General features: G+C 38.0%; 1 long non-coding RNA gene across 4 annotated transcripts; it reads right to left on the bottom strand.

Annotated features, from left to right (window-relative positions):
• Nucleotides 1-12,437: 12,437 nt before the first annotated feature.
• Nucleotides 12,438-13,852, bottom strand: LOC147544495 (uncharacterized). 4 transcript variants are annotated; one of them, XR_015224318.1, is made up of 3 exons: nucleotides 13,781-13,852; nucleotides 13,049-13,147; nucleotides 12,438-12,911 (listed from the first exon to the last, which is right to left on the bottom strand). It is a non-coding gene; the product is annotated as an uncharacterized LOC147544495 (long non-coding RNA). The 4 variants fall into 4 exon arrangements; XR_015224319.1 differs by having other exon boundaries at nucleotides 13,797-13,852; XR_015224320.1 differs by having other exon boundaries at nucleotides 13,722-13,841.
• Between the last annotated feature and the right edge of the window lie 1,097 nt (nucleotides 13,853-14,949).

The following is a 14,949-nucleotide window of genomic DNA, read 5'->3' as shown; positions in this document are numbered from 1 at the left end:
AGATCTACCAATGTCATCAATGGTTGATAAATATCATTTGATGATGATGTCTCTTTTATATGAGAGAAGGAAGATACCTAGGAAATGGGATCCAAATGGAATTGTTCCAAGAGCACAGAGAGTGATAGATGCCTTCAAGAAGAACATAAACAAGTTTAGAATCCAAGGTTCAAGTGACAATCTTTTTAATGTCTATGAGGTTAACACTCCTAATAGATGGACAGTCAATTTAACTTCTCTCACTTGTACTTGTTGTGTATGGGATTTTACTAGCATCCCTTGCCAACATGCTTCCCCTATCATTTTGCTGACTAGGATTGCATGGGCATAGTAAGTACATAAACTTTTGCTATTGATCATTACTTCGCTCTTGATATCTATTATGTTTTGGTAATGTCTTATTGTATTGTGCTTTGCTATGAAAGATTTTGCAGTCCTTTTCACGGAGTGAAAACTTATTTAGAAGCCTATGATGGATTTATCACACCCATGAGGCAAATGAAGATCTGGGGAGAAGTAAGTGTCTCTTCTATTCATTAGTTATACTTGTTTTGAATTGTCTTTCATGTTTGAATACTTACTAATAAGTTTCAATAGTCTGCATATGAGGTACTTCCACCCATGTTACTAAGGCCTGCTGGAAGACCCAAAAAACAATGGTGAAGAGACAAAGATGAGGGACCTTCAAATCCTAAACCTCAGAAAAGGTGCAAAAAGTGCAAAGGGTTGGGTCACAATAGCAGGACATGCAAAGGTCCAAAAGCACCACCACCAGGACCTACAACCAAAAAAACACAACAAACTTCTTCACAACCACTTGGAGCTTCACAACCTCTTGTTTCTCAAGTAGCTTCTTCCTGTCAGCCATCAACTTCACAACCTCCAGTACAGAGGGAAGGTCCTTTAACCTACTTTGGGAAGAAACCAACTAGACCTATTGGTCAGGTGTTTAGGCCATCCAAGATAATTCCAAATAAGAAGAAGTAAGGTTTATTTCCATTTCTTTTGTGTTTTGAAGAACATCTATATAAAGTTTAAGTAGTTGATGAACATCTCTTTTGAGGTTTTGGGTATATGGTATTTTGGTATATGATAGTATTTTGGTATATGGTATATGGTTACCTTCAAGACATGGTTTATTTCTCTTTTGAATTGTTCTTTAATGAATGGTTTGTAAACATAATACATTGGATACTGTTTGATTTTGAATGTTCTCTGAAATGAAATTTTGGTTTTATTACATGAGTGTTTCATTTTGATAGGTTTGATTTTGAAGGTTCTTGTGTTGAATATTTCTTCTCATGGCAGGAACAATAGGAATTTAGCCACATAAAATAAAGTAAACAGTTATGGCTTATTACCGTAACATTACTTCATCACATTTGAAATTTCTTGTTAAATTTGTCACAAAACTTTTCGAGAGTAGTAGTGATTACAATTTGAGTTTGAGACGAGCTACTATCCTTGTCTTTGATTGGCATACCTATGGGACAATCTTTCTTGCAATGACCTACCTCACCGCAACCATAACATCCCTGGATTCGATGTTGCCTTATAGGTTTTGTTGCACCTCCTTTGATTGCATCGTCGAGCCACTAAAAACTATCACATTTGAGGTATTGACACCTCAAACATTTTCTTCCCGGGTTTTTTGAGGTATTTGACACCATTACTTTTCGAATACCATCACAACTTCCATTTGTGCATGATGAATACATGAAAAGACAATCTAACGCCTCATGACCCTTCAGAAGACATACCTGGCATTGTGTTTCCTACAAAAAAATGTAGCAACTAGAGTTTGGTAAAACAACTCACTGTAAATAAAGTAATTAGTAAAGGCCCCCCAATCGAAATAGAACAGAATTTGAATACCTGACTAGCAGAATCTGATTTTGTCCCTCCTCCCATTACTTTCAGCATGAATGCTTCGACTAACAATTGCTTTTCCTTTCCAAGATATCCAAAGATTTTTAAATGAAGGTGAAGGAAGGACATGTCTTGTGTAAAGGTTTGGGTTTATATAGAAGGAGTTATGACCGTTGGAGAGGGTAAAGGGTAATGTTGGAACGATGTTCCAACAACTATAACAAGGAATTTGTTAGATCACGACCCTTGATCGCATTATCTGTTTCTGACTGTAGGATTAGACGGGGGTATTTTGGTCAGTGGGCGAGCATGTGATTCGCACGACCACTACTTCACGACTATTTGACGGGAAAATGAGCTTTGGGGGTTAACGCCTAAAAGAAAATGTTTTTAGGGACGTCCCCCTAATATAGCTAAATATATGGGGGTATTGTACTAAAAAACCCTTCCTAAAACTATTTCCTAAAAATATTTCCATAAAACCTTTTCAAAAAATCTTTCTTAAAGTTACTTATGTAAATCATAGAAATCTTTACATTTACGAGAAAGTTTTTTCTAAAATTACAAAGACTTCTTTCAAAATGATTTCATTCTTAAAATTATTTCCATAGAATCTTTAATTTTTGGGCTTATGACCCAAAAACCTACCCCTAATAACACATTCAATCCACTTTAAACTTCAAATGGTTTTATAAACCAAAATATTAAAACAAATAGATATCTAGTCCATTTGTATCCATCTCAAGAGAAAACCCAAATCTCTAGGATGCTTATAATTTCATAATACCTAATCTAACCTTATATATAATGAAACACTTCCGTTTTAATTAAATCCACTAATATTCGGTTTTCATTTTTATATCTCTCTTTCTCTCTCCAATCATACGATCTTAATAATCGAAACCATTATCTTCATTTCTAATCAAAATCGGAAACCAGAATTTTTTCTCTTCTTAAAACGGAAACCTATATTCATTCTCTTTTTGAAGAAGCTCCAGATCTCATTCCAATCCAATAAACCAGCTGAAAACTCCATTGTTTATTTCGATTTCCATAAAAAAAGATTCAAGTTCGTACCTTTGTTAAGATCTACAGTTGCTTATGAGGTTAAAATAACAAGTTTAATCTTTCTTTCTACTGTTTTTCATCACCATCTTTAAAGATATTTATGATTTTCATTATAATCGATTTCATCTCTGTATCATCTTCTCAAATATTCATCATTATTCATGATTTTCTCTCTCTAAGATCTTCATAACCGATTTATGATGTTAATTTTAAGGGTTATTTCCCAAATAGCCCCTAACTTTGTGACCAGCTTCCTGCCTAGCCCCTAACTTCATCAAATATTCCCATATGGCCCCTTTTTTCAGTTACCGTTAGCACACCGTTAACTAGTAGTCACCTTCTCTCCTCCATCGTTAAGCCCACAGAGTTACACCAAAAGAAGCAATAAGAGTACCATTACAACTCAATCAGAAACATAAATGGAGTATCTTTAATTGGAATGTATCAAACACTTCTAAATACGTCTAGTACGCATGGTGGGTACTCGAAGGATATACCTAATAGATGAGTATGACTTGTAAGTTATGGTTACGTGTATGCTTTTGTTTCATAGCAAGATCATGCTTATTTATATATTTATTTTCTTATTTCTTTATTATTTGTTCTGTAAGAAAAATAATATTTTTAATTGCTAAATGCTTTAGGATAATGGAACTAGTATGCAAATTGTGACGGAAACTGTAAAAGTACCATGTGAAAGTTCACGAACTGCTTCATTTTTCTCTTCTATTATTCGCCTAAAATCGGCTTCCTCTCGTAGTTGTGCAAGGTAAAGCAATAGTCACTTTATAAATTTTATAAAAATGTACACATTATACATAAATTCTATATACTATTTTTTTAACCGAGTTCTATATACTTTTATATACTATTTTTATACATAAATTTTATGTACTATTTTTTAATCGAGTTCTATATACTTTTATAAGTTACGACTGTAAACGAGAAATAATACATGTGGATAAGGAAGCTACACTCTAAAACCAGCCTCATCGATCAAGCCAATTGCTTTGTCGGGAAGGAACCTATCACTGGTGTGCATACACAAAATTATGTGAACAAAAAGATAAGAAATACTCTCCATCAGTCATATAGCTCAGCCAACATTTCTCAGTAGAAGCATCACATAGACACTTAAATATACAATCACGCAAAGCAGTTTATGTTTTTAATAAGACTGCATGAACACTAAGAACGAAGCTACCAAATAAAACATCTCACTCTTTGAAAATGAGCAAATAAACGGCAGTCAAGAGATAGTTCTCGCGACATCAACCTGACATATTGGTGTGACAATTGGACAACAACAACTATTGCATCATCTTTGATTTGTAATTCGTGGTGAATCTCGTATCTTTTTTGGAGACCTTTCAGAATCTGTATGGCTTCGTCAACAGAGGGCTCAAGCATTTTTACAGGCTGTTATCTTCTTTCCAAAGCCTTTAATTTTTTAAATGACCAATTTATAAATGAAAGTAGTTTTTTTCATTTTCTTTCTTTTTTAAATAACCGATTTATAAATGAAAGTAGTTTTATAAATGTTTAAAATAATTTTATTTATAAACAATTTTATTTATACTTTATTTGAACTAACCTATTGAGTTTTCAAAATAACCAATTTATAGATGAGAGTAGTTTTATTAATGTTTACAATAGTTTTATTTATAAAAAAAATTTGATGTATACTTTAATTGAACTAACCAATTAGGTTTATATTATTTTTTTTTATTTAAAGTATTATGAATAATTAAAGTTTTAAGTAAAATGTTTGAAAAGTCAAAAGAAGTCTTTTTAAACTGTTTAAAATAATTATATTTGTAAAACAAGTCTTTTTAAACTGTTTATTTTCTTTTGTTTTCTTTATTTTTTTATAGAACCAATTTATAATTGAAAGTAGTTTTATATATGTTTAAAACAATTTTATTTCTATACAATTTAATTTATACTTTATTTGAACTAACCAATTGAATTTATATTATTTATTCGGCAAAAAGTTGTTTTTTAAAAAACTACTTGTGAGTGCATATACGTAAAAATGAAAATTTTGATCTCTAAGCAATTTTAGGCTAGTCTTGGCTAACTTGGAATCTTGGCTCCGCCCTTGCTTACATTGGAGGCTTTGAAAAAGAAAAAGAAAACTGTTGGTATCCTGGTTCCGAGATCGTCCTTCTGGAAGATGACGTAGGGGAACTTTTATAGGCTTAAGAGGCGGCGATGATTGCCATTGAGGGAAGTTTTCCCTTTGTGTTTATCTTGTATCAAGGATAAGTGAAAGTTCCTAAGTTCAAGGATCTTTCGCAGATATCCTGACGAGATGATAGATCTCCTGGGAGAAGTTTTCCCCCTTTAGACTCGTGGAGTCGAAACTTGCTTAAACACTCCGAGATCCTTAACTGACTAAGATCTCTGAAGATATTTCGGGATTAAGTCGGTAGGTTGCTAGTGTGCTTCTGCCTCCCCAGTTCTGGGAGGACGTCGATCAAACCTACGTAGACCCCCTTCATTCTTCAGAGACCCTTGGGCTGATCAATTCATGCCGAGGGTGTTACAGGGCTGGTTTCCACTAGTCAGCCTCCCAGTTAGGGGTGTGTATTGTGGATCATCAAGGACTCAGCTGTCTTACTTCCTTAAGCCGGGTTGACCCGTTAGACTTCGGGTCTGATCTTGACTCTTTAGACGTTAGTCAACGTCTGGACATTTTATGCATCATCATGAGACATTTTATGCATCATCATGAGTCCCGCCACTCCTTAGTCGAAAGTAATGAGACTGAGGAGTAGAAGTAAATCTTGTGTTAAATAGTGAAGACCTTGAAGAAAGAGGGTTTACCTGGGCGAGAGTTGTTTCGTAAAGCTTGGTCGTCCTTTTAGTTTTCCCAAACTGTTGAATATATTTTCTTCTTGAACTGTGCTGGTAGAATTCTTCTCTTAGGACTGTTTTTGCCAGTACCGATTTGAGCGATGTTTGCTTAAGTTGATGGACAGGTGGTTTCCTTTTTCGTGACACATCTCGACTTCTGCCCGAGCGATTGATCTCCTTTCCATGCGTGATTCTATGAAGTCACGGATTTTATCCTCTGATCACGCGCTTCCGGCGTTGATCTTATGGGTAACTGCACACGGCAATTCTATTGCCATGCGTGGTGCGCGTGGCATTTCTTGACTGGAGGGACTAGCGTGTTCCGTCGAGTCCTGCTAATATCTCCTCTGACTTGGTTAGTCTTGAGCCGCGAGTATTCTCGCCTAGTCATCATGACTTAGTGTATTCTCGAGGTGCCTCTATTTCTTTACCTTAATAACTTTCGTCCGTTGAGAAAGGGTCTTGGTCTCCTTCTTCCACTATAAATATCTTACTCCGGTTTTTAATTTTTCTTCAACAATTTAGAACTCTTTCCTCTAATAACTTTTTCTAATATTTTCCTTTCGCTTCTGTTTTCGTGAGAGATTTCTAGATGAGACCCCTGTTTGAGTTTATGTTTAGTACCTGTTGGGTGAATGTTTCTCCATAATGACCGTGGTAAAGGGTGGACTTCTCTATAATGGTCGTGGTAACCCTATGTGTCATTTTGGTATGTACCACCACGGAGGAGCTAATTCCAGTACTGCCTCCGACTGGGGTGCAGAGGAGAAGGTAATGGCGATGGAGGAGAGTCTTCTTTCTCGGTTGTCTTCTTGCCTTGGCAATTCTTTGGAATGTGGCTTGTCGGGATGATCTTCCCTAAACCGACTTGCGCAAGTGGTCCTCTATCCTTCTGCGTTCTTCGGTTTCCTCCTTGTTCTGTCTTTCCTTTTGTGGGTTTTATACCTTTTTTTTTTGCAATTTCTTCTGTAATAGACCCGAGCACCCACGGTTCTCTCGGTGTCCTTAATTGTAATTTCTTCTATAATAGACCTGTTTTGCGAATTAATAAAAGGTTACCTTTTTGCTTCTGTGTTGTTTCCTTACTTTTCCGCGAGCAAGTCTGTTGATCTTGTATTTTTCACTCGTTTTTATCTGCTGCGACCCTTCGTTGGTTGTGCCCATTTATGACGATTATTGTGCGCTATAAATACGTCTGAAAGAGGGATGAGGGTACCTTATACTCTGTCATTGCTCTTCTGACTGTGAGTGGGACTCTCCCTGGAGGTGATATAAGAGTGGTCTTCTACATGTCCCTAAACGATGACTATACATCCATCAGACATCTGTGCATGGAAGTGGCTGGTTAGGGCTTCGTCGACATCTTCCGTCCTCGAGACTTGCTAGACGAAGATAACCTTTCAATCCTATCCTGCTTACGGCTAATCCTCTCTATCCCTTGGTTAATTCGCTGAGCGGAACTTTGAGCACTTCTCAACCTGCACTCCTTTCGGCCGTCGGTTTTCTGGTTCGTCGTCCTGGGGGTGGTCGTCTTCTCGTTGTGTTTATTAAGGCTTCGGTGGACATGACTGATCCCTTTGCCGCTCTTTCGTCTTCTTCTAATATGTAATCATCATAGTTTTACTGTTTTCATGAATATCGTTAATGGTTGTTTCCTTCATTTTCTCCGGTTCTGGCCTTGTTTTATTGTCTATTGCTGCTTCCTTCCTCCAGCTGCAGGCAAATTTACGTTACTGTTAGTATCGTCCTGGGCTTACTAATGCGGTTTTCCTGAGTCCTGTATAAAAAGTTTCGAATGGTCGCTCCTACAAAGCAAAAACAAGTTAGGCCTATTCTAGTTTGGCCTAATTGACTAACTCCCTCTGCAAGATAAAACCCAAGTTAGTCCTGTATAAAAAGTTTCGAATAGTTCTTAAGTCTGAGCTCTGTCCCTGGTCATTAATGTCGCTTCAGGGCCATAGTTTTCACTAGGACCTCTCCTTGGTCCCCCTGTCGTTGCTCTCGCTACCAAGGGTTATTTTGTCGGCTTGGGCACGACTAGTTTAACTAGGACTTCTCCTTGGGCCCATGGTCGTCGCTCTCGCTACAAGGGTTATTTCATCGGCTTGAGCACAACTAGTTTAACTAGGACTTCTCTTTGGGCCCCTGGTCGTCGCTCTCGCTACCAGGGCTATAGGTTAACTAGGACTGCTTCTTGGGACCCCCGTCGGGGGATCGCGGTTTACTTGAGTAAAGTGAGGTTAACTAGGACTCTTCCTTGGGAACCCTGGTCGTCGCCTTAGCTACCAGAGCTACCTGTTTTACCGAAGCAAAGTAAGTTTACTAGGACTTCTCTTTGAGATCTCCGGTGGGGGATCACGTTTTACTCGAGCAAATTTTCAGTTTAACAAGCACTACTCATTGGGACCCCTGGTCGTCGCCTTAGCTACCAGGGTTGCCAGTTTTGCCGAAGCAAAGTAAGTTTAACTAGGACTCCTCCTTAGAGCCCTCGATCGTTGCTTTCGCTACCGGGGCTGTCCTTCTAGGGCCCCTGGTCGTTGCTTTCGCTACTAGGGCTATCCTTTCATCGTTTTTATATAAAAAATGTAGCTTGTAGCGCTACCCTTCTGCCTAACGACTTTATTATGAAGTAAATTGGAAGAAAAAACGTTGTAGCAGCCGTTCGTCGTACCTGGACAGCTTCTGCTTCATTCCTGCATGTCCACTGTGGGATCACCGTAAAAGACTTTGTCTCCTCCAACGGTGGCCGGGTTGGTTGTCTCCTCCCCACAACCCTGGGCCGAGATTAAATAACATTCCCGAGCTATCTCTTGGTTTCCTCGGACCATCCCTATGAGGTTTGTTCCCGTGACTGGGAATTTCATTATTAGGTGGTTCATAGAAATTATGGCTCCAGATTCCCCCAGGAAGTTCCTTCCTAATATAATGTTGTAAGTGTGCATCTTGTCGACTATGGCGAAGTTCAGCATTATCGCATTTTTTGCTTCTCAGTCTCCTATCAATATGGGTAGCGACGCCATTCTGTCGGTCTCTACTTGGTTGTCGGCGAACCCTGTTAAGCAAGATTTGTAAGATTTGAGATATTGAGGACTTACCCCGAGTTTTTCGAAGCACGTGTGGCTCATGATTTCGATTGAACCCCTGTATCGACTAGGATGTGTCCGACGTTCCAGTTAGCCTCCATTACCGTTGTTACCAGGGGGTCGGCGTGTGGGGTGATTACTCCTACCGAGTCGTCGTCAGTGAAGATGATGGTGGTGTTTCCACACTTGGCTTGATGAACAGGACTGATAGATTCTTTGCTTCTTTCGCGTATCTGCGCTGCTCGCCCTTGGTTCTCCCGCTAAGGGTCGGTCCCCCAGCGATGGTATTGATGTTACCTATTATCCTGGTGGACTCTTCTGGTCCGTTAGCTGTTTTCCTGTCGGTCGTAGATGAAGGGATTTGTGTGTATCCTATACACTATCTAGTGTTCTAAGCGGAATCTCAAACATCATATGTTAACACTAGATTGCCCAGGATCATATGCATAAACTAATCAATGAACTAGAAGAGGGATAAATACCTTAACGCGTTTTTCCCTCAAACCATTTTAATCGCGTGTGAAGATCGAGAGCTCCAATTGTAGCTCCTCTGCTTGAGACACCGAGTGAATAGACTTGATCTCCCTTCCTTTCAGACTGCTAGGACTTACTAGAAGGTTGAGAAGAACTCTTCTTCTTGACTAGATTGATAGAACGAGAGCTTTTTCTCTATATTCCGTTCTCTCCACTAGCTGTATATTGAGAGATAGAGAGCTGTATATTTTTCTTCCAGAGAAAAATCCACACCTTTTCTGTTCTCAACTGACCCTATATATAGAGAAACCCTAATTAGAATCTCATTCAGATTATGTCTTTCTATTTTCGGGTCACAGAAAAGATAATTACCAAAATACCCTTTTGAGGTATTTTGGCTAATCCCTTAAGTGTGGCCGGCCAGGGCAGCCCACCATGGGCTTTATATGGCCGGCCCACTTACCTTGGTCGACCATCACATGGCCGGCTTGATAAGCCTTCTTCCGGGCACCCCTTTTAAGGCCCGGTTTTTTCTATCTTGTTCCGAATCTCCATTCGAACCTTTTCGGCCTTTCCAGTTGGATCCAATCCATCTTTAGCCTGTTCCCGTCTAGTCAACTCTCTCCGATCAAGTTACCACTCTTATGTGTAACCCGTTGTAGGATCCGGTCTATGTTAGCTGCGAATCAACAACTTGATCCGACGATCGTAGTTGGCTTCTAGCAAAGCATTACGACCCCTAATTGGACCGGACTGGATGATCTTCACCGTATGGTCATCGTTATCCTAACTGACAAATTGATTGCATTGCCACCTTGGTCGAAGGACACTCCTTCGGAAGGACATCTCCTTCAGACCGAACGGATATATCCTTCAGTCTCCCACTTGTACTTAGAACAAGTGCAATGCTCGATTCCCATGTCACTTCGTATCTCATCTGATACGTCATATCCTTCAGACTTTCTTGATCTAGAGAACAACTGTCAATACAAATGATTAACCATCAATCCATTTGAGTGTGGCCACACATTTTGCAGTTGCTTCTCCTCAAGTGGCCCAGAGATACTTGTCCTAACTTAATAGGAGGACATCATCCAGTCTTGTACTCCCACTTAACTTCATGTCTATCCTGTCTCCCCCAGTACTCCGCCTTTATAACCTCCTTTTACGACACGGCATTTGACGGTACCAAAGTTCGACATTCCTTACATAAGATGAGTGGAGTACTCATGTTTAAGGAATCTCTCCAATCTTGCCTATGAGAGTTCGTGACGTTTTTCAACTCCTTGAAGAACTCTCATGTTTGGGTTATCCAGTGTATATTCCACAATCATACACCCATGTAATTGACTTAAATACCATATTCCTATAGCCCATGAAACTGCGCTATCTGTCAATCTCCCATGCTTCATGAGTCAATGTTGTCCATGCAATGACCTGGACTAGGGACTTAATAATGAATCTATTCCATGTTCACTTAGTAGGGTTCCATTTACCAGATCACGTATCTGATAAACCTACTTGGAATGCCTCATTATTTTTGGACTGTCAATTAAATACTAAACCATTATTTAATGACAGAAATAACTTATTTATTTCTTTTATTGAATGTAGCTAATTGATTACATGAAACTCCTTTCATTAATCCAATTACAACCTAAAGCCATTCATCGATGCGCTTTATACCTATGCCCCTTCTATGACTCTCATACTTGGGCTGAGGCAGTGGTTTAGTTAACGGATCGGCAACGTTGTCGTCCGTATCGACTTTACAAATGACCTCATCTTTTCGCTCAGTGATTTCCCTAATCACGTGGTACTTCCTTAGGATATGTTTGGGTTTAGGTGTGCTCTTGGTTCCTTAGCCTGGGCAATAGCTCCATTGTTGTCACAATATAGAGTAACCCAATTTCCTATGCTAGGAACGACACCAAGTTCGGAGATAAACTTCTGTAGGGTTTTGTGTGTATTCTATCTTCAGAAACAGAGTACTATCTTCTTCTTCAACAAGTTCGTTTCAGGTTCTGTCACTCTCTCTCCATTTATCGCCTTATCTTCTGCGAAAATTTAGGGCAAAACCTAGCTTACATTTAGGGCACGACTTAGTTCAGATTTACTCAATATTTTTACATTACATTTTTTATGATTCTAAGATCTGAGAGAGAATTACAATAATAAGATATATATGTAGCTCTAAATGAAAATTACAACAGTAAGATTTTTTCATATGGTATTAAGATTTTAGCTTTTCATCGTATAGGACACTCTTTAACCCGACAAGAGGATAGCATAATATTTAGCCCATTGGAGAGATCTCAGTATTCATCTCGAAGATGTTCCTCCGTGTCCGTGGTGATTCTGTCGTCATCGCCCTTAGAAACCCCAAGTGAAAGGGACGTATCTTAACGTGCAATGTTTAAACTATGGAATTCTCAAAGATAATGTACTGAAATATCTGCTCGACTCTAACGGGATCTCATTTTTGTTTTAGGGGTAGCTGGACTATGAGATGTTGATATACACAAAATGGAGCGAGCGAGAGAGGACAGTGGAGAAGAAGTGTAGCGTTAAGTTTTCATTACTCTTTGGTCGGCGAACACAAGTTGAGTACATAAAAGATTAGAAACATCTAAGGACCATCTAAGATTTGTAACTGAAATTACTTGTACTCTGTTTCTGAAGATTTCTTTAATTAAAGTTCTTTTTTTACATGCTCTTCTCTTGTAGATTTTATGAATAAAAAGTTATTTTTACATGAAACCCAACTATTTTTCTTTATTTGCCTGAAATGCATGGTATGTGGGTACTATCGATTTTGTTAACAACATGAAATAGTTGGGGTATTTCAAAACGAAGAAGAATTTGAAGATGTAGAGGAACAAAGGCGTAACTTTAATTCGATATTAACAAGGGTAGTTTGTTCATACATAAAAATTTATAACTTATTTGTGATGATAAAAGTAGGCATATCGAATTACCAATTAAAAAAAGGGTATCTTCAGCTAAGTTAGCTAACCATTTCTGTAAGGGGACAAGTTCAAAAATACCTAATATAATTGCAGAAAAAATTGGTACAAACGAAAAGAAGAGAGAAACCATCTTACACTATATATATCACCAATCATCACTACAAGAACTAATTCAACAATAATCAATTGTACACAATCCAAATTACTTGGTGTAAGTAGCCAATAGAAAATTGAACCACCCTCACATATCTCTACAGAAAAGAAAAAGCTTTACTTTCAACTTATTCAGACTAAAACATCTCTGAAACATTAATCAACACAACGTGTAAATTCTCCTGCGTAAAGAAGTTCAATATCTGCTATCTGCTCTCTACCAAGGGTCTAAAGTGATCTTTACAACCTTTATTGGCTCTCTGTAAATATTGAGGAAAAATACATACAGATATAACCCTTGTGAAATAATATCAGCCAAGCTTCGAGGCCTCCCAGAATCCAATGCTGAAACTACTTTGTGACCTTCCTTACCAAAGCCCACGACGTCTCCTTTTTGCATCATGGCTACAAACTCATTGTAATCTATGCATCCATCCTGTTAAGATTTTCAAACAAGGAATGCGATATTAAAATACAAAAGCAATTTGTCCTCTCATTTTTACCATAATAATGTATGGATTAGGAGGGAAAGCTAAACAAGAGAGAGGTGGTAAAAGGAGGACGAAGTATTACTCTCTAGTCTTAATCCGCTAAAAAAACATAAGACAGTTTTCTTTCTCAATTTCGGAAATCTTGAGTTTTAGCCAATCAATCTCTGTCGTTTTCTCCATACTGCAGACGAAATGAAAGTCAGAAAAATGAAAGCAAGCAGAAGCATTTTAGACTACTATTACCATTGATTCCAAGGTTATCAGTGTGATTGAGCAATAATACCTATTTCAAACCAATTAGACCTATTTCGAACCAATTAGAACATATGTCGAACCAATTAGAACGTATGTCAAACCAATTAGAACGTATGTATGTCGAACCAATTTCACAATAATTAGGGCAACTTAAACCAACTTCATCACATTAGACATCTAGCCTAAGGCAATCAAATAGATTCCAGACCAATTTGACAAAAAATAGGGCAAAACTTGAACCACTTTTGAGCATATCAGAGTCTTAGATCCAACAAATTAATGATGTAATTTCAGTCTACTTCAGTCTAGGGCAAAATCATCACATTAAGCTACATGACCAAAATTGAGCAAAATCAGTTGTAACACAAGTAAATACAACAATCTGACCTAAGTACTCTTCACCTAAGTAATCTAACCCAACTAATTTGGTCGAAATCAACCTTTAAAATCACTAAAGTATCTATGACAGTAGAAACTAGGGCAATAGCTGGAAAACATACATAAAGAGAGAGAGAGAGAGAGAGAGAGAGAGAGATCTGATCTATTGTGATGAAGGAACCTGCTGATTCTCGCACCTTGGATGAAGAAGAAAAATCTAGTGGGGAAGAAAGGAATCCAGCTGTTCGTCAATAGCTGGGATTTGGATTTTGATTTTGATTTAACCTATTTTGATGTGAAGCCCCAATCTATAATTAAACGGTTTTCAAGGGACTTTTTCCGAAAATACTCAAATCCCTTACAAAGGGCTAGTCCACGTGAGATGCTATGCCCGGGTGGCGCGACAAGTCAGCGCGCCGGGATTGGGACCGGAATTCCCATCGGGCATAGCATCATTTTTTATTTCATATACTGTTTTGTCACACCAAACTGGAGGAATTGTAGTAATTTAAGATGAGATTTGCTCTTTGGACTCCCTTTCTTATAATTGACTTGCTGTTTGGACTCCCTTTTTCCAGAGTTGCACTTTGGACTCCCTTTTGACGGAATCAGTCGGGAATATTCCGTCTCTAAGATTATAATTTACATGATTCCCGATTTACCCCTATATAATAATCAATATTGCATTTTTGACCCCTAGTTTATTTAACTCATTTTCTTCTTCTATCTTTAACCATCTTCTCCATCAAGTTGCTCGGTCAATTAAGAAATTAAGCTAAACCCAAATTAGAAATTTATTTTATTGACAACGATGAACCTTTAAATCTGTTGTTTTTGCTGAAGATCTTTCGTGGGTATACAAGTAAGTCTTGAACACCTTAGTACAATTTTCTTTTAGTTTTGAAACAAAGTGTTAAATTTGAGTTGAGTTTCAACATCCATTGGTTCATTCTCAACAAAAAAACATCGATTGATTCACCATTTCCTCCACAATATGGACAAACTCCTGGTGCTTGTTGCTGACCTAATATCTTCTCCTCTGAATCACACAAGAACACAAGACACATCTCTAACTTTCTCTCTCTAAAAACCTTTAATTTCATGTCTCTAAAACCACTATTTCTTTGTGAAATAAGGATATGGGATTTGTTGGTGTTGACTTATCTGAGAAGGGGTGGATTGCAACTCCTACTAATAGTCATGATGATCAATATCTAGGGTTATCCCCAATTGCTGCTAATGTACCAAATCTTTGTTTAATTTGGAAACAAATTGCTACCATTGCTAAAGGATCTTCAAGTGATAGAACTGATGTTGTTGCTTCTCTTCACCAAATTGTTCTATTTTTGC

Source organism: Eschscholzia californica, unplaced genomic scaffold (genome assembly GCF_041429995.1).
Source record: "Eschscholzia californica isolate CP2 unplaced genomic scaffold, dmEscCali1.0.p SCAF_4, whole genome shotgun sequence".
NCBI lineage: Eukaryota > Viridiplantae > Streptophyta > Magnoliopsida > Ranunculales > Papaveraceae > Eschscholzia > Eschscholzia californica.
The sequence above is the reverse complement of the archived record's forward strand: the minus strand, read 5'-3'. Positions and strand labels throughout refer to the sequence as shown.